The 23035-nt window shown below is 36.7% G+C and overlaps 1 long non-coding RNA gene across 3 annotated transcripts in view; it reads right to left on the bottom strand.

Annotated features, from left to right (window-relative positions):
* The window catches only part of LOC144290619 (uncharacterized), a 65589-nt gene extending 50562 nt beyond the window's left edge, over positions 1–15027 (bottom strand). For all 3 annotated transcript variants that reach the window (XR_013358211.1, XR_013358200.1, XR_013358189.1), the window contains exon 1: positions 14843–15027. This is a non-coding gene — a long non-coding RNA (uncharacterized LOC144290619). The remainder of the gene's footprint in view (positions 1–14842) is intronic.
* Positions 15028–23035: the final 8008 nt, after the last annotated feature.

Genomic DNA, 23035 nt, shown 5'->3' with positions numbered 1-23035 from the left:
CCCATAATCTCTGATTTTTGGTTAATTGTAAAGAAGGGACTTTTCTTCTTCAACCACCTGTCAAGATTTCCACGGATATTTGACATGAGTGAATGCTTCTGTTTTCTTCCACTCTCTTTTCACACACACACACACATACACACACACACAGACACACAAAAAAAGATGAAATTAGCTACCAAGCTGTTGAGCATAGATATTTCATGCTGTATTCTCTTCCTCTAAGGCTGTTGTGAAAGGATTATGGGCAAGGGTGACATTGTTTACAGTTTACATCAACATGTTTCAAATTTCATTATCTCATGGGAGAACTAATTGTTCTGCAGTTATTCAAAAATGGACATTTGTTCCCCCCCTTTTTTTTTTGGTTTAAATTGATAATTTATTCAGAAGACAGTAGTCAGAATGCCTGAATTCAAAATACAGGCAAATCTGTTGTGGGTCTAAAAACACAAATATAATATGATGCAAAGAAATTACAGTACACTTTAGTGGTCAAAAAATGTGAAGCAGCTAATTTATCAAGCTAAGTTTCTATCCAGAGTTCAAAGAAAAGCAATATCAACAAGAACCATGTTTTTCTACCTGTGGCCGTCTTTTCAACTCATTGCCTTTCTTCATTAAATGTTATGTAAGTTTTCAAGAAAAAAAAATGAGAAAATCAATTTGGGTGAAACATTGTGAATCTTCAAATAGAGAAGAGTTTATAAAGTGCTTTGAAAAGGCTTGGCATTTTTCCACTATTATATATGCATGTGTTAGATAAAAGTCAAGGTTCCTCAGACCTCTCTTTTCTTTGAACCTTGAACCTATATGCCAAACTTGGAAAGTAGATTTAATGTGTACACTAGATTATTCCAAATTTATATTTTACAATAGCAATTAACTATGAAAATTTTATTCAACTTCTGTTAGTTGAAGATCCATTCAAGAAAAATAAGCTAGGGATCCCTGGGTGGCTCAGCGGTTTAGCGCCTGCCTTTGGCCCAGGGCGTGATCCTGGAGTCCCAGGATCGAGTCCCGTGTCGGGCTCCTGGCATGGAGCCTGCTTCTTCCTCTGCCCCTCTCTTTCTCTCTCTATGTCTGGCATTAATAAATAAATAAAATCTTAAAAAAATAAAAATAAGCTATACTAAAAAAAAGTATCCATCGCTATCAAACCAAACCCAACAATGCATCAGACATACCTATGTCATGAAGATACCAATGACATTTTAGGGAGTAGTCTTTTGTGTGACTTGAGGCCTCATCCAAAAATTTGACAAATCACAGAATACTGGATACTTCCTTTTTGCAGAAATATAAGTTCTAAAATATTCTGTGAAGAGAAAATTTGCAAATACGATTTCCTAATATAATAGGCTTCTTAAAATCCAACTTAAAGACAAAAATACAGTTCATTAGAATAGAAGAGGAAAAATAATTTTCCCTCTACCCTTCTGAGTTCTTAGCTGAGACCCCCGTAATTAAAGGCAGATTAACAAGAGAAAAATTAAGTAGTTTATTAATAGACCTTGTGTATACAGGAGACATAATTAGAGAAAAATTAATAACTCTCAGAGATAGCTTAGAACTCCAACTTGAATATCATCTCACTAAAGACAAAAGAAAAAGGTATGGGGAGACCAGTACTGGGGAGGATACCTCGAAAACCAAGGTAAACAAGAGTATTTTATGGGTGTTTAAGTGAGCATGTTCTCCATTGATAAGAGCCTAAAGTTGTCTCTAGGTTAAATTTTATCCTTCCTGGTTGCAAAGAGGAGGGACACCATTATAAATGTATGTTCTCTTTTGGGGAAAAGAAGGAAAAAGCCAAATCTTTTCTTGTAACTGCTTTTTCTCAATTGCCTTTGGCTCAAAATAATCCATATGCCAAATTGGCATATTTTGGAGTGGCATATTTGGCCACTCATTAAAATAGACCATTTTTTATCTAGTATTTGTCAATTGGTGGCCTGTGTTTTGGCTGGGCTGTTTCTCTTTCTCTAGAAGTGAGAGGTCCAGAAGGAAAAAAAAGTTTTTCAGGATGCAGAATATTGTATTTCTCATCCAGAAATCCCATGCTAGCAGAACCCACAGATTGGTCAAAAGCCTGTTCAGAGGCAAAATCTTGCGGATATATCAGAGATATCTAACCTTTGGTGTTGAGCAAGGTCTGGAAAAATAAGACTCTTGAATACTTTCAGAAGACCTTTCCCAGGAATAGAACCTAACAGTAAACTCTAGTAAGAAGAATAAGTATCTTTAAAGATTTTCAACTCTTCTCATCGAATCAAGCTTTCTGAAGCTCTTTGCTCTCTGCCACAGTTCATTTTTGTCTCATCTGCTTTGAAGCATCCTAACCTAATGCTATCTGATGATTTTCTTCTGTTGTGAAATTGCTTCCTTGAGTCTATCTGACACAATATCTTGTTTCTCTTCGGAGGCCATGTTGATGCAAGGTTGACCCATTTAGTACAGAGCAAGCAGAAACAGTACTGGCAGCCAGCATGAGAGTTGAGAAGGATTAGATACACATTAAATGAGGGATGTAAGATACACAGCAAAAGTTTAAAACCAAAAATCTTAAATCTCCAAATGCAGGAGGTTCTTCTCTACAGCCCAATGGTGGGCCCTGATGAGTGAGGAATGGATCTGTCATCCAGAGCATACCTCAACCTTCTTACTGATAGTGGCTGTATTTTAAGAAAGTCAGATACAGTGAATTTTGGCCTACTGAGTGTTGTCATTGTCTCCTGCTCTTCTTGCTTCTGCCTGTAGGTTCTGGTTCTCTAGTTCTGAATCTTTCCAGACTCTTCTTGGTAAATTTCCCTACCCTTCCCTTCCACAAATTTCCTAATCATACAAGGCCTCCAAGCAGAAAGTGAATGAGTATCCACAGGGCTCCAGAGACCCTATAGCGGTATCTTGTTCTCAGCCGATCAGTATGAGAATCTCCTTCAGTTAAGAAGATCTTTTAGCGTTATTTTTCAGACTGAAAAGATGGAGCTGGTCAGTTCACTGTTATCGGTACAGTGGACAGTATTAGGAAATATTTTTTATGTATCCCCACACATATATGTAAACATAGGATAGGCATACACACACACACACACACAATGATCTCTCTATGTATGTATCACTGTTTCTTTATCTATCCCTCTTTGCTATGGTTGTAAATATCTTCTGTCAATGAAAAACATGCTTCCATGATCTTCAATATATCTACTTCTTTGCTTAATCATTGTACTTACTTGTTTAATGAAACCATGCTCACAAATATTCTGGCCATTTTCTCCACTCACAAGCAGCATCCCTACCCCCTCCCACTTTTTTATTGCCCCTGCATACCTGTATCCCCCCTCACTTTTCCTTATATGCATCCACCCTGCTATTTCCTGCATTCACAAAAGGCAAGAGGAGGGATGGAAAGATTGGAAGTTCATGAAAGAGAAAATGTGAAGGGAAGATGTACGGCAAAGGAAGAAGGAAGAGAAAACAGAAAGAAAGGGGTCCAATACCTTTATAAAATATTGTAAAAATGTATTACTAAAAAAGTGAATAAAATATAAAATCTGTGATTTTTTTATTACTAGGTTTAACAGACATAAAATTAACCTGCTAAATTGCTATAAATACTTCTAGCTGCTTTCTCTCAATTTCAGTATTTATCTCGTTGCAAACAGTTCAGGGACTGGCTCATTGAAAGTTATAAACTTCAAAATAACTTGTATGTGTCTAAGTACAAATAGACTTTTATCATGGTTACATTACTCTACACATGTACATTAACTCATTTTTTGAGTGGGTGTGTGAGTTACTCAAAAGCAAATAGCTATTGAGTAATTATAGCAGAGGAAAATCATGTAATGATTTTTAGGTATACAGATTGAGTGATGTACCTGGGGTTTTCGTTTGTTTTTGTTTTGTTTTATTTTAGCCTTTTACAGACTCATGCTTTGAAAGTTGCTTCGTAATATGATGGAAAATCTTATATGAGATTTCAAAAAATTTCATTTCTTTGCTAACAATAGGATATTTTATATTTATAATTGCATTACTTTCTCTGTGGAGTGCTTGTTCGTGCTCTGTGCCGCTTTTTCTTTTTCTTTCTTTCTTTCTTTTTTTTTTTTGGACAGATCTTTAAAAGTTGATTGGTAGGGATTCTTTCTATATCATGCATCAACTTCTTGTTTGTAATTTTCTTTGCAAATGTTTTCCTAGTTTATCGTTGATCTTAAAATAGAAGTTAAACATTTTTTATTTGGCCCAAGTCTACTGTACTTTTTGCTGTTGCTTCCTACCTTCTTATCATGCTTTAACAAGTCTTTTCTGTATCTAAATTATAAAAGATCTTCTCCAAAGGCTTTTGTTATTGGTCTTCTCCTCCAATTTACACACGAATCTAGTAGGTGTATTTTTGTGTTTGATGTTACTTAAGAGATTGTGAGTTATTCCTAATTTTATTTCCAAATGCCAAGCCAATTGTTGAATAATCCATCTTTCCCTCTCGGGATGGAAATTCAATCTTTATGAAATATACAATGCACACAAGCATGGATAAATCTTGGGAATTTCTAATCTTCTAATGATCTATCTGCTGATTTTTTATCTGCAACATGCTACTTTAATTACTGTAGCTTTACAGTAAATTTTGATACCTGACAGAGCAAGTCCTCTCTCATTATTCTTATTCACAATTTTCTTGCCTACCTTAGTGTATTTATTCTTTCAGTTAAAAGTTATTATCAAGTTGTCAAGGTTTAAAAAAATACACTAGGTTTTTGAAGTGAGTAGCACTATGTTTATAAGATGATTTGGGGAAAATTGACATCTTTACAATTTTTAGTTATCCCATCCAGGAAGGCAATATCTTGTCAACAATTCAGGTCCTATTTTATGTCTTTCAGGAAAATGTTATTTTTTATGAGCCTTATATATTCCTTTTTTAAGTTTTTTCTATGTATTTCATAACTTTGAGTGCTATTCTAAATACGCTTTTAAGATGATAAAACTGGTTATTTGTTGTATAAAAAAGCAAAGCTAACTTATATCTGGCTACCTATAATACTCTTTTGAGAGTAATAGTTTTAGTAATTTTTCAATTAATCCTCTTGGAAATTTTAGGTATGTGAATATAATATCATTAATTTCTAATCACTTTGTTCCTGTCCAATATATACCTCATTTTTTTCTTATTGCAATGTTCAAAAACTTCAAAGTAATGTTGAATGGTACAATAAGGAAACATAAATGAAAAATAAAAATTAAATCTCATAAATATATATGATGCTCCACCAATGCATTATAACAAAAAAATATTCTGTGGTTTAAAAAGATGAATGAGCGCTAGACTAGTTCATTCAAATGCATTCAGGTGGCCACTACACACTGCTTGAATGGGGGCTCCTTCCCTTCATTAAGGACTGTAAGTACTGAGGATTAAGTTAGGACACTTAAACTTTAAACTTAGGACAGTTTAAAGAAGAGATGAAAGTGATCAGGATATTTTCTCCCCATCTCTGCATGTTGCATGTAGTAGAGGGTGACATGGTTGTTAATAAATCAGCCTAGGTCCTTGTGTCCTTGAGAGATAATCTACTACACATAGACACCTTTTATGTCCCTTTTATATTAATTTTTCTATTACAAAATTTTCACTAATAGCCCTCTTCCTTGATCCCACAGTCTAATTCTGTGCCACCTTCTCAGAGTTGAATCCACTAATGTCTTCCAACAGCAAATTCACTCAATCCCCATCAGTCCTGTGTTCATCATTCTATAAGCAGGAAATGTATAGAAAGTTTTACAGCCAACATGACTAGATTTTTAAAGTCACAGCTTCAGTCATATTTCTCAACATCTTCCTCATAAGCACCAGGTTCAAGGTTTGATTCCTGGAGAGTGAGATCTTTGGGCACAGGTAGGTCGCTGAAAACCTCATATTATCCATATATCTCTTTATTTCTGTACCCTTTCATAGGTGCTGTGTTTGTAGGGATATTTGTATAACATTTATACTGAGACAGTCTACTGCCTTTGCCTTAATCAGTTAGCATCCTATTATGTTGGTAGCACACATCCATTGTTCTGATTGTAGAGCCCATTGCTGGTGGCATTACACATTGTTTGAACATCATGAATGTTTGGCTTGGTTCCTCCTGTAAATTAAAACTGCTAGACATTACTTCTCTCTTCTCTTTCTTTCCTTGCTTTTTACTTCTCTCTTCTCTTCAATGACTATTTCTTTTCAGAGGACCAGCCAGAGTTTCCTTCCCTTTGGTCTTAAGGGAACACCACATTTATAACTTTGTTGGACAGACCTAAAAGGACCACCATAATTTTGGTTCTTCCAAATTTACAGCACACACACACACACACACACACAGTATACATTTGAAAAACTATTCTTGCATATCAGAACTTTAAGTATAAGAAATCTGATTTGTATATTAGTTAGATTTTGCTGTGCACCACAAAACTTTGTAGCTTTTACAATAATCATTTTCTTTAGCTCATAATTCTGTAGGTCAGTTGGATGTTTCCTCTGGTCTGGGTCAAGGCTATGGTGCTCTGGCAGATGGGTGCTTATCAGTTGTTGAATTGACTGGAGGATGGAGTGCCTCCACCTCTTCCACATGCCCTCCCATCCTCCAACAGGCTAGCGTGGAGTCATTCACATAGTGGTCTCACAGTTCTAAGTACAAGAACACAAGTCCTGAAGTGCAAGCTCTTTTTAAACTTGTGTCATGTTTTCTAATACCCATTGGCCAAAGAAAGTCAACCAACCAATGCAAAATCAAGGGGTAGGAAAACAGATTCCACCTCTTGATGAGGAGATTCACAGCATCACATCTCAATGGTATAGATCATAAGAAGGTAAGCATTTGGACCCATTTTTGTAATCTATAATTGACAATTGCTTTCTACTTTTTTCCTTGAAAAGATAGTCCAAACAAAAAAGGAGGAAAAAATCACAATTTATAAACACAATGTGAAATGTACTTTGCTAGGTACTAAATGACATGCATTCAAGTGATTATCATAAAGTTGGCATTATTAATACTACAATGAGAATACTGAAGCTAGCCCTCAGTGTAGCCCTTCAGGAAATACTAAACTGAGCAAGGATTTACACCTAGGTCTTACTGACTTCAAATTCCACACCTTTCCTACAGTGAGTACAATATTCTTCTAATAGTAGATAAAGGCAAAGATTCTTTTTTTTTTTTTAATATGTCCCAGGGGAGCCCAATCCTAGTTGTATTCATCTCACTCAAAACTGGGAACTACTCTCTGGTTAATTTTCATTTTGTAGTTCTAGGAGTAACAGTGAAGATGAAAACTCAGAAATTTCCACTGTGAATGGAACTACATTAAGGGTTTATTGTAAATTAGAGTGAGCAGACATATTTTGACCCAAATTATAGATATGTGTTCCCAGGACCATGAATTACAGGCAATTTGCTCACATTATAGTAATAAAGCTATATGCTTGGTGAGCACATAAATCACTGATAATGATGTGTAAAGCATGGTGTTTACAAATAAAGAGGTGCTGTTGCATGACAGATTTTGTTCTTGATATCCTTCTTTTATTCACTGATTTGGCCATCCTCTTTGGGCAACAGGCTTTGAGGAGGGAGGAAAAAAAGCAGAATATCATATGCAAATATGATCCCGCAGATAGAACCAATGTATGTTAATAGAAAGCATGACTTCAAAGTGTAAATAGTCTAACAAGAATGGGCCTTAATGTCAACCTTCTGGGGTATTTAGCACAACTTCATCTTACATATGTACTACTACCATTCTGAAGTGGTTTTTATTTTTTCAATTATTGATACGACAGAAAATATTTACCTGACACCTTCCATGTGCTTATTCAAGATGCTGTAAGGTGTCATGACATTTTCACCCTAAACTAGAAAACTTATAATTATAAAATATTTATAATTACAATGCTTGGAAAATCAAAAAATAGTTTGTTTCTCAATTACCTGAGTGAAAAGGATAGATAACAAACTAACAAATGATAATACATTAAGGAAAAAAAGAAGATTTTTTTTTAAAGAATGAAAAATTTTTTAATTGGAGTTCAATTTGCCAACATATAGCATATCACCCAGTGCTCATCCTGTCAAGTGCTCCCCCTCAGTGCCCGTCACCCAGTCACCCCAACCACCTGCCCACTTCCCTTTCCACTACCCCTTGTTCGTTTCTCAGAGTTAGGAGTCATTCTCTCATGTTCAGTCATCCTCACTGATATTTTCACTCATTTTCTCTCCTTTCCCCTTTATAACCTTTTACTATTTTTTACTATTACTCAGTGATATAAAATGGACATTGAACTCCTAAAATAAAATACGTGTTTATTACATGACTTGGGGTTTTGAAGAGGCCCTCTGCCTCTCCTCAAAGGCAGATACTTTAAAATCTTGACTCATACATTGTTGGGTGTGAGTTCCTATTTATCTAATCCATGTTGATGATCAGACAGGGGAAATTACATGCAGGAGTCCTGAACTAATCATTGCTATAGGAAAGAATGGGAAGGAACGTTGAACCTCTTCCAGAAATAATACATATTCTGGTAAACTACGTCACTCATAAGTAATTAGTCTTTCCAAAGATATACATGAGGATCATAGATTACAGAGCCCCCTTATAATGGGAACTGAACTACAGTTACCTCCTGGGTCTATATTCTTAGGGAATTAAACATCAGAGGCAACTGATACCCAATGAAAGAGGGACTATGGGACACTAAGAATCTAGCAGCTAAAGGGGTTATTTCTTCCTTCCAGGAACAACATTTTGTTGTTTGGTTGGCCAGGGAGACTTTGACATTTTAATGGGATGGGGAAAATAATTTTCCTATTATATTTGTCCCAAGTGAATGGGAGCAGAGGCTCTGCTTAAGTAAGAGGAGCAAGCTAATCTTTATCATAGGTATAGCATTTAAATAAGATGTCCTTTATTAACCGAAGTAAAATGAAGTTGATTAGTACTGAGTATGATTGACAAAATGAAATTTAGTCTCAAACAAGATATTCTAGGTGCACATGTTTAAAAAAATTGATATAAATAAAATTGTTTCCTGAAATTAAAATAAAAAAGATGGGGTTATCATTTACTTAAGCAATTTAACTCTGATAGTGGGGCAAAATCTCCCCAATTTAGAGGTAACCACTGTCACAGTAAAGGACAGCAGAGATTCAGATAGGATAACTTGTGGAGAGTTTACACAGGTGGTATTTACTGAGGTATGAATAGAACTTAGTGAACCTACAACGAATAATAAATTGTTCTGGAACTAGTAACATTTAGCCATTGCCATCCATAGGTCTGAAGGGTGAAAGGAGGGAACTTGAGTAAAGGCAAGGAAGCTGTGTGAAGAGGGCTTTTTGTTCAGGGAGCAGTGGTGTCATGGGGACAGGAACATAAATACTCTGATTTCTTTTTCTTTTTCTTTTTGCGATTGAATATCATTTTATTTTATTTTATTAATAATAAATTTATTTTTATTGGTGTTCAATTTGCCAACATACAGAATAACACCCAGTGCTCATCCCATCAAGTGCCCCCCTCAGTGCCTGCCACCCAGTCACCCCCAACCCCTGCCCTCTTCCCCTTCCACTACCGCTAGTTCGTTTCCCAGAGTTAGGAGTCTTTATGTTCTGTCTCCCTTTCTTATATTTCCCACACATTTCTTCTCCCTTCCCTTCTATTCCCTTTCACTATTATTTATATTCCCCAAATGAATGAGACCATATAATGTTTGTCCTTCTCTGATTGACTTATTTCACTCAGCATAATACCCTCCGGTTCCATCCACGTTGAAGCAAATGGTGGGTATTTGTCATTTCTAATGGCTGAGTAATATTCCATTGTAGACATAAACCATACTCCTCCTTTCCTCCAATCGTTCAGTACTGCCTCCTATCATCTGAACCCAGCTGGAAACCAGAAAACCAGGGAGCCTCATTGATTTATTACACAGGAGCCAGCGTCTCAATCCCAAAAGATTTACAAGAGGTGGAAGGTGGGTCTGAAGTGAAAAATGAAAAGTAACAAGCATTCAGCTTTAATTCCACCATGGCAGTCAAATGCCACAGGGCTGTGGAGTTCAATCAAGGACTTCAACTTCTCCAGACCCTCACATACTTCTGGGCTCCAGACAATGAATTCTGAGTGTGCTTTCCCTTTGTTTTCTTCATCTCTCCCATCACTGTAGCATAAAAGACAAACTATCCTTTGTTATACACCTGGCTGCCCTTTTATCTTCTTGACCTCTAATTCCAGAACAACATTTTAAACAAAAAGACCTTGACTTTTTGAAAGATGATGTTTGCCTTTCTCTGTCTTCAGGATCCTTTGGACTACGGCTCTAGAGGTCTATCCCATCACAATCCTGTCTGTCGAGTGTATTGCCGTTTTGGATATGGTTCTTTGCTCTTTCCAGGGCCTGGAGAGACTATGCCAAGAGACCTACCTTGTAGCTTTGGTAGGCCTGTTGTTAATCCAATTTATTCCAATCTGTGAACTTGATTTTTTTAATCTTTGCAATGTGCATAATAATACCTGCCTTATTTTCCTTACATAGAAAAATAAAGTACTTTGTGCAAAGGTCCTTTGTAAACCATAGTTAACTGTAAAATATAAACAGGCATCTTTGATTATTTTTTACAGCAAGCAGGAATAATCACTGCAAACCAGTTAACCATGCATGGATCATTCACAAAATCATAACATGTTGCCATTGAATAGGTCAACTTTAACTGTCTTTTTCAGAATAACCATTTCTCCTCATGTGAAATGTCACAGGACTCAACTCCATCTGTTTATTATTTATTTATAGCTAAGTACCCAATCTCCAAGAAACTGGAGATTCTGAAATGAAACATGACATTCAACTCAAGTGTTGTTTTTCTCTTTTTGCTGACTCTTCTTAAAATTATAAACTTCCTAACAACCTCTTGGTATTCTACATACCTTTTATGGCAAGTTCCAGTATCAATGATATGCAGATGATTCCTACATTTATATATCTTTCTCACATTTTGAACAGCAGAGACGTATATTCTCCTGTGTACTCTACATCTCTTTTTGGATATTCTGGCACTTTGAACTCTCCAGTTCTCAAACTATATTCATCCTCTTGCCTTTATTCTCCAATTTGCTTCTTCTGGATTCTTGTTTCAATGGATGATAACATCAGTTGCCGAAATAGGAAATCTCTTCTCCCTCACCCTCCACATCCAATCACTCATTGAATCTTATTTTTTTAAGAATCTTTATTTATTTGAGAGAGAGAGAGAGAGAGATTTCAAGCAGGGAAGAATGTCAGAGGGAGAAGGAGAAGCAAACTCCCCATTGAGCAGGGAGCCTGATTCAAGGCTGGATCCCAGAACCCTGAGATAATGACCTGAGCCAAAGGCAGATGCTTAGCCAATGAGTGACCCAGTCAACTGAGTCACCCAACCATTTTATTGGGTTATTTGTCTTATCATTCCATAAAGTTAAATCTTATTTTTAAAGACAAGTTTGTGGGTTTTATTTATTTGTGTGTGGGGGGAGGCTGGGGGAAGGAGAGGGAGAGAGCATCTCAAGCAAATTCCAAGTGGAGTGCAGAACCTAAGGTAGGGCTTGATCCCATGACCCTGTGACCATGACCCCAGCCAAAAGCAAGAGTTAGAAGCCTAATTGACTGTGCCACCTACCCACCCCTAAAGTCAAGGTTTTTTGAAATATACTTTATATGCAAAAATTCACACCCATTTTAAATGTATGGCTTAATTAGTTTTGATGAACATGTGCACCCAGGTAATTATGTCCCTAGTTAAGATAATAAAACATTTCCATCATTCCATCTCCTTTTAACCCATTGTAGTCAATTTACCCCTTTCTTCAGTATCAGGCACTACCGATCTCCTTTCTATCACTATTGATTAGTTTTTTTCTCATTATATATGTATACATATATATATGTGTGTGTATACATATAACATATATATATACAATCATATAGGACACATAATCTTTTATGTGTATGTGAGGTTTAGCTCAGATGAGTGTTTTTTAAATTCTTCCATGTTATCGTGTATATCAGTAGTTCATTTTTTTTTTTTAAATGCTGGGTGGTGTACCATTCTATAATAATGTAACAACAGTTTATACATTCCTTGCAACGTTGATGGATAATTTGAGTGTTTCTAGTATTGATAATATAAATAAAACTATTGCAAAAATTTTCATCCAGATTTTTGTAAGCATATATTTTCATTTAGGGGGTAACATGTTAAACATATATTTAGCTTTGTAAGAAACTATCAACATGTGTTCCAGAATGGATGTATGATTTACACTCCTACCAGCAAATGAGAATTTCAGTTGTTTCACATCCTCATCAAAACCTGGTACTAACCATATTTTTAATTTTCACCATTCTAGAAGATGAATAATGGTACTTCATTGTGATTTCAAATTTGAATTTCCTTGTGACTAATGATGTTGAGAATTTTCCTTTTGCTTTTTGACCATTCTTCTTTTTTGTTTGTTTGTTTCTGATATCTGTTCAACTGTATGCCCTGCATTTTATTGGATTGTTTATCATTGAGTTTCAAGAGCACCTTAAACATTCTTGATGCAGAATGCAAATATTTTCTCTCGACCTAAGGCTTGACTTTACATGTTCTTATTGGTGCCTTTTGAAGAACAGAAGATTTCTTTCCTCCCTCTTTGCCTCTTTTTTCCTTTCTCTCATTCTTTTAAATTATTTAGAATTTAAAAGTATGGAATAATGTCACCATTTAAAAAGATAGTTTAATTTTAATATAGATGTATTTTATTTCTCTTTATTACCTTATGGCATTGGTTAGAACCTCCAGTAAACTGCTGATCATAAATGATAAGAATCGACATCCTTGCTTTGTTTTCAATTTAAAGGAAAATGTTCTCTGTTTTAGCATAAGTTATGATGACGCCTATAGATTTATTATGTATATGCTTTATTAGGTTGAGGAAGTTTCTTACTATCCCTAGTATGTAGAAGCTCTTTATCATGAATGAATGAGCATCAAAATTGGTTAGGTGTCTTTTCCTATGCCTACTGAAATAATATATGTTTTTATTTATTTTATTAAAATGGAGAGCTAGGGCTGCCCTGGTGGCTCAGCAGCCTTTGGCCCAGGGGTGGATCCTGGAGATGGGGGATCGAGTCCCATGTCGGGCTCCCTGCATGGAGCCTGCTTCTCCCCTTGCCTGTGTTTCTGCCTATCTCTCTCTCTCTCTCTGTGTGTGTGTCTTTCATGAATAAATAAATGAAATCTTTAAAAAAATGAAATAAAATGGAGAGCTAGGGGCACCTGGGTGGTTCAGCTGGTTAAGTGTTCAACTCTTGATTTCAGCTCAGATCATGATCTCAGGGTTGTGAGATGGAACCCTGAATCAGGGTCCACACCCACTGTGGAGCCTGCTTAAGATTATTAAGATACTCTCTCCCTCTCCTTTTGTCCCTCCCCTCCCCACTCTGAACATTCTCTCTAAAAAATAATAATAAATAAATAAATAAAATGGAGAATTACACTGATTTATTCCAGAAGATAAGACAACCTTATGGCCCTGGAATAAACTGTAATTGATATGGATGGTACTTTTTATATATTGCTGGATTGGATTTGCAAATATTTTCTTAAAGATTTTAAACACGTATTGATGAGGTATATTGATCTCTAATTGTTTTGTCTGGTAATGTCATTGTCTTGTTGCAAAATCAGGATAGTTCTGGCTTCATACAAGGAGGTAATCACTGAGATTTTACTTTTTCCTCTTCGAAGTGGAAATTAAGGAATCAAAAGTGTGGACATTTTTAAGGTTTTTGATATATATTATACCAAATTGCCCTCCAGAAAAACATACCAATTACCTTCCCACAGCAATATATAACATCTCTTTTCCTATATCTTCCATAACACCATGAAATATCATTAATTTTTTAAATGAAAGATGAAAATGATCTCATATTAATTTAAATTTCTGCTGAGTGAAGTAAGTCAATCGGAGAAGGACAAACATTATATGCTCTCATTCATTTGGGGAATATAAATAATAGTGAAAGGGAATATAAGGGAAGGGAGAAGAAATGTGTGGGAAATATCAGAAAGGGAGACAGAATGTAAAGACTGCTAACTCTGGGAAACGAACTAGGGGTGGTGGAAGGGGAGGAGGGCGGGGGGTGGGAGTGAATGGGTGACGGGCACTGGGGGTTATTCTGTATGTTGGTAAATTGAACACCAATAAAAAATAAATTAAAAAAAATAAATAAATTTCTTTGGTCACTAGTGAAGGAGAATATTATTTTATATATTTATTGTGATCATTTGCATCTTATTGAGAATTGAGTGTACACATTCTTTATACTTCTCATGTGTATTCTCCCTTTTTTTCTGATTTAGAAGAGCCACTTATAGATTAAACATATCTTTAATATGTAGAAAATATTTTCCCAGCTTGTTATTTTTCTCAACTAAAAACATTAAGAACACAGATAGAAGTAATCTAAAACTATCTAACATGGCAATAAAGGGTCTCTATATACAGGGACCCTTTCAATTAGAATCTTAGTTTCAACAATTGCATCCCTGGATGCATAGGTTAACTTTTCTTTGTGAAAATAAATTAATGAATATGCATTTTTGAAAAGAGATATAAAGACCCATGATAGAACTTGGCCTCAGGTAATATAAGGAGATAAGGTTTATCTTTGACAGCCTCACCCCAGCCCAAACTTATTCTTCCCAGTCCCTTTTTATCAATTTCTTCTGTCAGTACCACCATCCACCTCAGCCATAACCCTCCATACCTGTCTTTTATGGAAAAGCACCTCCAAGTCACCACTCTCCTACTTTGTCATTCCATGACTGCTGTCTTGACCAAGGACTATGCACAGTAAGAGACTCCAGGTGAACATGCTAAACAAAAGTTTCCTTTTAGGTAGCGTCCATACTTTCACGGTTGCTCCAGCAAAATTTCTCAGGAGCAGTATGGTATCGCTGAAAGAGCTGGACTTAGCACCACCAGAAAGTCTGAATTTCACAATCATGGCTCCTCCCTTGCTCTTGAGATCTTAGATAAATAATTTAGAAACTCTGGGTCGGGAACCCTGGGTGGCGCAGCGGTTTGGCGCCTGCCTTTGGCCCAGGGCGCGATCCCGGAGACCCGGGATCGAGTCCCACATCGGGCTCCTGGTGCATGGAGCCTGCTTCTCCCTCTGCCTCTCTCTCTCTCTCTCTCTCTCTCTCTGTCTCTCTGTTACTATCATAAATAATAAATAAAAATTAAAAAAAAAAAAAAAAAAGATTTAGAAACTCTGGGTCCCAGTTTTCTTATTTGTAAAGTGAGGAACGTGACACCTGTCTTGCCAATGTTACAACTTTTTTGGGAACATAAAATAATGTAATATGAATAATATAAAGACATATACAAAGGGATTGTAATCACATCTCTCAATCCATCAACATACTTCCTTAATGGCCTAAGAATTGGAAAATATATACAAAGCCAAAATCAGGTAACAGGATTTAGGGTCACTCAGATTTATACTACTAATTTTTGATGGCCTTAAAATCTTGGTTAAATAAGTCAGTTATTACTAACTTTCTAATGAACATTATTTCACCATAGCAAACTCTGACTTCTTGTTGATTAAGTCTGCAGGCACAATTTCCACCTGTCCCTTTTGATGGGAGTTTCTTACTCAGCCCAGTTCTCTAGCACAGTGGGAAGCTATCTTATTAGACTTCTTTTGCTTTCCCAGATAATAATTATGAGCACTGGGCAAGATAGAAGACCTCTGACATGGAATTATTCCAGAGGTCTATTGACTACTTGGAAGTACCACTGTACAAGTAGCCACATAGGTCGGTTGGATAGAGATCATTCTCCTATTATTTAAAGAAACTCATTGGTATAGAAACAGAACTCAAATCTTCACATGTTACTTACCATATTGATATTCGGAATCTATGCCTTGCCTATCTTGCCTGGTTGGCTCATTCTCAAAGCTATGGCACGCTAACTGGTTTCTAAAATACTCTCACCATTCAGGGCTTAGTCCTTAACAGCAGGACCCAAACGACTTTGGGAGCTACATTCTAAAGTGTTCCTTATGGCACCTGGCTGGCTCAGTCAGTAGGCATGGGACTCTTGATCTCAGGGTGCTGAGTTCAAACCCCACCCTGGGCATCGAGTCTAACCAAATAAATAAGAGCTCCTAGCATCACTATTTATCATCTCATTTATGGTCTTATCTCAGCTTTCATTCTTGATTAAGTACTTTTCTTTTGCTCTTTGCCTACAATAAAGTCCTTACCCTTGGCCACACTGCCTCAGTTGGTTTTCAAATATCGCCAATTGAAGTTTTCTTTTAATTTCCCTGAATGCTAATGAGATTGAATATATTTTTTCTATGTTCATTGGCCATTTACGTCTCCTATTTTGGAATGTACCCATTGAAGTCTTTTTCTTGGACTGACTGCCACTTACTTATTGATTTGTAAGGTTTTCAAAATACATATTCTAGAGAATAGACTTTCTGGTTTTATGCATTGGCAACGACTTCTGCCTGCTTGTGGCTTGTTTTTCTGTTTATGGAATCTTGATATACAGAGTTTTCAATTACACTTTGGTTGAATTTAGTAAAGTTTCCTTTTATGGTTACTGCTACCATTCTCTGTATTTTTTTAAATTAAGGAAAGATGAGTTTTGAAAGTATGTACAGTTAAGAAGATTGGTTACATGCCCCACGTAAAAGAAGCAGGAAAGCTACCTTCTCTGTGTTTTCATCCTCAGTGTCTTTGTAGCCATGAACTTACCTCTTGTTCACCATAGTAACATTCATGGAGTCCAAGGCCTGATGATCCATGGCAGAATCATCACCCTCCTCAGCTAAGGCCTCTTGAGGTGCTTTGCTTCTATCTTTCTTCCATCTTAGAGCTTGCTCATAGTGATCTTCTAGTCATCATGTCATACCTTAAAGATTTTCACTTGCAGCCTTTGGACTGGCAGGAAGTTTTCATCTTCTCTTTCCTTTTTTACATCCTGGTTCTTCAACCCCAAGGACTTGTCTCTCTTTGAGGATGACATTGTTGAGCAATATACATTTTTCTTCTCTCTTGGCTTATAGTATGCCAGGTTTCTCTCCTCTCTTCCTTTTCATTCTTTCCCTTTTTTCCTCTATATCTAACAATTTTAAAATCAGTGGTACTTTACCATTTGGGGATTCCTGGATTTTAGAAATCTACTGATCTACATCTCAAGAAAAACACATATGTGCCAATAAATACACTTTATATAGGGTATGCTTCCATTATTTCACTGATCCTCACAATCGTCTTTTTAAACACTACATCATATTCATTCTATAGATGTGATCAAGGCTCAGGGACCTTAAATGTCACAGAGATGAAAACTGAGTTGGCAAATGGTATGGTTCAAGGTAGACCATGATGCATCAATAATCGAACCTGTGGTTCCATTGCTAATTGCAGAAGTATTGATGTGGCAAATTGGCATATGATAGATCACAGTGATGATGAGCCTCACCAACAAACTATGTCTAGTTGCACACAAGAGAAAAATGAATGTGATTCCTGGAGCAATGGCATCAATTTACACACCATATTTTAGCATTGATCTTTCCATCATAGTATTTGTGGCCATTGATGACGTTGTTTTCTGTATACTTGCACGTATTATCTTAAGCTTCTTTTACATATAAAACCAACCTATCTCATTCCTGTTCAAATATTATATTCTCATGGTAATCAAGGGAGCATGTTTTATGGGCAAGGATTTAAGTCAGATGCAGTATTATCTTCCACTCAGACCTTCATTCATTTGTTGTTGTAGCAACGGGTTTACCTGGATTATTTATATATAATATAATCATTAATTAAGTCATAAAGAAAAGGTGTAAAAAATCTCTTTCAAGATTAGATGTAAAAAAATGTGAAAGAACATTTAAAGAAAACCAAAATATAATAAATTTCCCTGGGATCATAAAATCTTGAGAACCAGTTAATGGAATTTCCCTGGGAAATCAGGGTTACGGCTTATAAACTAGCTTCTAATCTATTTACTTTTACTTTCACTTGAGATTTTAAATTGTGTTATAGACATGTTTCTCTTTGAGGACAGTGATGCAGCAGTAAGACAAGCCCTGGGAAGTTTCTGGCAGTGGTGCAGGGTTTAGATTATAAAAGTGAGGAAGGCTGGATGCTTTCTGTTGAAATAGACTGTTAAGAACTTTGTCAAAGAATGAACTCTTACTGTAACCCACACCTCATTTGTCACCCTGATGGGCTGAGGAAAAGTGACATTTACAAACTGAGAATGAAAGCACATCCATTTCACCAGTCTGACACCCTGATATAATAACTATTTACCTTGAGAAAGAGGCACGGAGATTTCCGATTCTTGTGAATCTTCTCACTTTGGCACTTATTTTCTCACTCTGTCAAACAGCCCCAGATTAATGGAACAATTTGTCCAACAAATCATATTAGTAGAATGCGCAGAGGGTAAAGAGAGAGAGGCGGGGGAGCAGAAAATTTTTACTCATTCATAGCAGTGGTATCTCTGCAAATAAAAATGTAGTTATGCCTGACATTTACAGAGGGACAATGTGAAAGGGAAAGAATGTAATGACTTTGGGCAGTGGAGAGATCATTTTGTAAGAACAGTAGTGCTCAAAGGGGAATAAGATAAAGTTACACATAACATCTAGATTGAGCTTTCTTCTAGAACATATTTGTCAAACACAGCAGGATCTGCCTCTGTCAAAAGAAAAGAAAGAAAGAAAAAAGAGTTTTCCATTAAAATTAAGTACCTTATGCTTTCTATGTTATACAGATATGCTTCTTCCCAGTCGATATTTGGGAAGTCTCAAAAAGTTCCAGGAGCATAGTTTTACAAAAGAGATGATTCAGTACCTCCGAAAAGACCATAAGTACAGGGCTTCCCTAAGGGGCATGTGATTAGGATTGAGTTTGTTAATTCTGGTAGGCAGAAATTCACATTTCAAAGGCAAAACATAAAGATAGAATAATCAGTCAGGATTCTATAATTCATATGTTTCGTGTCTTTGTGCCAGAAGTTTGAATGAATATTTAGAATCGAGAGCCAATGAATATTGGCTACAACAAATATGTTTATTGAAATATATGTTGCCTATTGCTTTTCTTTGCACACACAAAAAATTATATAATGCCACATTTTCCCACTAACTTTCAAAGGACGTTCAAAGTTGGCTGTGATGTTCATTTATTTGCATTAGGGTTGTCACACTATTATATCTTGTATCTGCAACAGAAATTGACACACACTTATCCCATTTCCGTACACTGTGGCCTTGCATGTCAAGGGAAAATATAGCTCTGCATTTTTTGTTCCTTTAATTTCCCTCTTCTTTCTCTTTTCTTTTGCCCCCCCCCCCTTCTTCTCTTTCTCTTTCTCTCTTTTTAAGTTTCTAGAAATATTCTTTAGTCATAGGAGAGATCCAGATACCTCCTCACACTTAATTAGTTACTGGAGAACCTAACTTGGAGAGAATATTTTCTCTTTCCTGGGTTTGGAAGTTTCAATTGGCAATGCCCCCATCTTTTAATATCAGGTTTATTCTAGAATCATTTCAGTGTAAAAGTGACCTGTTGAGATCATTAAGGAATAATGCTAGCTCAACAAAAGACTCATTTCCAGTCAGGTTTCAATAATAAGTAACAGTAATTAGCTTCTCAGCATATCAGTGACATGACTACCTCCAGGGAAAACAAGAACCCTAATCCTAGTTATTTATTTTATAGGAAAAAATATTTTGTTTCAGCAAGTTCAGGGATTCTTCTATTGCTTATTTGCTTCACTTTTCATATAGCAAATATTTTATCAAGGAGGATCAAGATATTGTATGTTATTTATCAGAAATTTTAGGACCTCAATGAGTAGGAAAATATTCATTATGCCAGATATAGAGTGACTGTTTGTATTTGTATGTATGGGTGCATGCCCATATTTGTTTTACAGAAAACATATGCTCATGTTAGAAAATTTGAAATGTATGTAAAAAAACAAAAATTATAAGTCTCTTCTAACTGCATGTGTGTGTGTGTGTGTGTGTGTGTGTGTACTGATAGGACTATCTATCCATTCATCTATCTATCTATAAATATAAGGCTCAGAGATGTTTGGCTCAAGTTACCTCAAATAATTGAAGATGTGGGCAGCCTGGGTGGCTCAGCAGTTTAGTGCCACCTTCAGCCCAGGGCGTGGTCCTGGAGACCCGGGGTTGAGTCCCACATCAGGCTCCCTGCATGGAGCCTGCTTCTCCCTCTGCCTGTGTCTCTGTGCCTCTGTGTGTGTGTGTGTGTGTGTGTGTGTGTGTGTGTATGTCTGTGTGTGTCTCTCATGAATGGATAAATAAAATATTTTAAAAAAATAAGTGAAGATGTGTTTTAGGGATACACATGGCCTAGAATTTGTGGCAGTGAACCCTCACGGCCGTGTACTCGAAGGTGACTTAAGGCAGCAGAGGTGTGCTAACTCGCACAAGAAACCCACACAAGTCCCATGCAGGAATTCAGGCCAGTGAGCAGCTGTCTTCTCAACAGGATTTAGGGATCCAGGCTCCTTCTGTCTTGTGTATCTTCACTACCTTCAGACTTTGAGGTCTTCTGCATCTAGCCAGTATAATAGAAGAAAGAGAGAAGAGTTCCTCCTTTATCCTAAAGATCTGGTTGGTTCCTGAAGCTCCTGCTTCCTTATACTCCAGTGGCGGTCCTGGTTACAGATGACAAATAAACATCCCTTTCTCTGTGTAGAAACGGATTTGCTATTTTAACTTTTCAAAGTATACTTCCCTTCTTCAGTTGGCAGTCGCTTCAGGGAATAGAATATGCACAAGTTGGAACGAAAAATTTTGATTCATTAGTGGTCTCTCTGAAAAGAAGGAATCACAGTGTTTGGCTTGTTTATGAAATATGTTGCTGCAAATCAAGAATTATGGTCATAATTAGAGAGATGTTGAGTTTAATTATTTAGATATGCCTTATTGAGAGGTATCTATCACTGAGTGTTCTTTCTGCCCGGCACTGTCCCAACCCAAATTTTGCACTCCTTGTCTCACTTCCAACAACTATCCCAGTTAGACATTTTAATCTCTGTTCAGATGAAGAAGTGGTAGCTCAGAGAGATTATTTTACTCATTCAAGGTCCACTGCTAAACACAGGATCTCAATGTGAATTTTAGCTTTGAATCTGGGGCACTTGGGTGGCTCAGTCTGTTGAGCGTCTGATTCTTGATTTTGACTCAGGTCATGATCCCAGGGTCGGGATTGAACTCCTGAGCCCCTGCTTTGGGCTCTGCACCCAGCAGGGAGTGTGCTTGAGATTTTCTCTCTCCCTCTCCCTCTGCCCCTCCTCACCACCCTCTCTAACTAACTAACTAAATACCTAAATAAATAAACAAATAAAATGTAAAAATAAAAGTCTTTAAAAAAGTACTTCTGCCTTGAAATCTTATTTCTACCTTATGTTGATAGCTCCTCAATTTCAGGATCTTGTACTATGTTGCTCCTTCCTGTATCTGTACCCAAAATAACTAGCAGAATGCAACACAGTATGGAGTCAACCAACATTTCAAGAGCATCAGACACAGTAGCAGCACTGTCACGAAAGACTACTTCATTTATTTCTTCAACAACCCTGGGGTGGTAAATAAATTTCTATAGAATAGAAAACTGAGGTCCAAAGGTTTAAGTAACTTGCTTGGGCCACAAGCTTTAAGTGGCAGCATCCACAATTTGAATACAGATGTTTTGGCCTCAATTCTTGCACCCTTTCTACGTCCGCTCAGTTTTTTCACTGATTAATAAAAGCAATTCAAAGAGATAATAATTGCTTCACACTTGCCTCCCACTGCAAAAGGTTCTCACAAAGTGCTCCATATATAAGGTGAACAAGTTAATGAATTTAGCTTCTGCATCGAATGGGGAACTAGCTATCACTGTTTATTATTTATTTATTTATTTATTTATTTATTTATTTATTTATTTATTCTGGCTGTTTGTCCTTCATGCATTCCTTTTGAGTTGTGTTACTCTTCATTGGGAGGCTTGATGAAAGGTCGTTTTTGAAAATAGCTAAGATCGTGATCCTCATACAGATACAAATAGGAAAACATGAAAGAATTTATTTTTCTATGATATGAAGGAACCAGGCAGATTTTATAACTGGTTCAAAGGAAAAGTCAAAAGACCACAAATGTATATGGCATATTATACACACAATTCACAGATACCTAAAAGAATGTTGAGTTGGGTCGCAAAAAGAAACAAAAATGGTGTTTCCACAAAGGAGGTGGTACTGTCCAATGAAAATCTTTCTTTATTGGATAGGACAGAATTTACATTACTATCCATAACCCACAATTCACAAAGAGTTGCCAGATAGCTCAAAGGAAACGAACAGGGCTGGAAGAGTGGGCTATACATACATGATGCATATTAAAATACATTTTGTTTTTCAACAGGCCCTTGGTGTAGTACTGACTAGCTCAATTAGAGCATTATATGCAACCAAAGATAAGCAGGCAGTTTGAAAGAAACAATGCGATAGTCTCATATACAATAGTTTAAGAATGGATGGCATGTTATTTTCTTTTTTTTTTTTTAAGATTTTATTTATTTATTCATGAGAGACACAGAGAGACAGAGAGAGAGAGGCAGAGACACAGGCAGAGGGAGAAGCAGGCTCATGCAGGGGGCCCGATGTGGGACTCGATCCGGGGTCTCCAGGATCACACCCTGGGCTGAAGGCGGCGTTAAACTGCTGAGCCACCCGGGCTGCCCTGGCATGTTCTTTTCTATGGTATTCTCTGATTCTGGGCGGTGGCATCTGTAATTAACATCCCCATAGGTTTGGCAAGAAGGCAAAGACAGAGCCTACCAAGTAGAGCAAGTGGGTTTGAAATGCTTTCAAACAAGGGTATCACACCATCCTGGCT

This window comes from Canis aureus, chromosome 2, assembly GCF_053574225.1.
Source record: "Canis aureus isolate CA01 chromosome 2, VMU_Caureus_v.1.0, whole genome shotgun sequence".
NCBI classification, from domain to species: Eukaryota; Metazoa; Chordata; class Mammalia; order Carnivora; family Canidae; genus Canis; species Canis aureus.
This window is presented reverse-complemented; position numbering and strand designations above follow the sequence as displayed.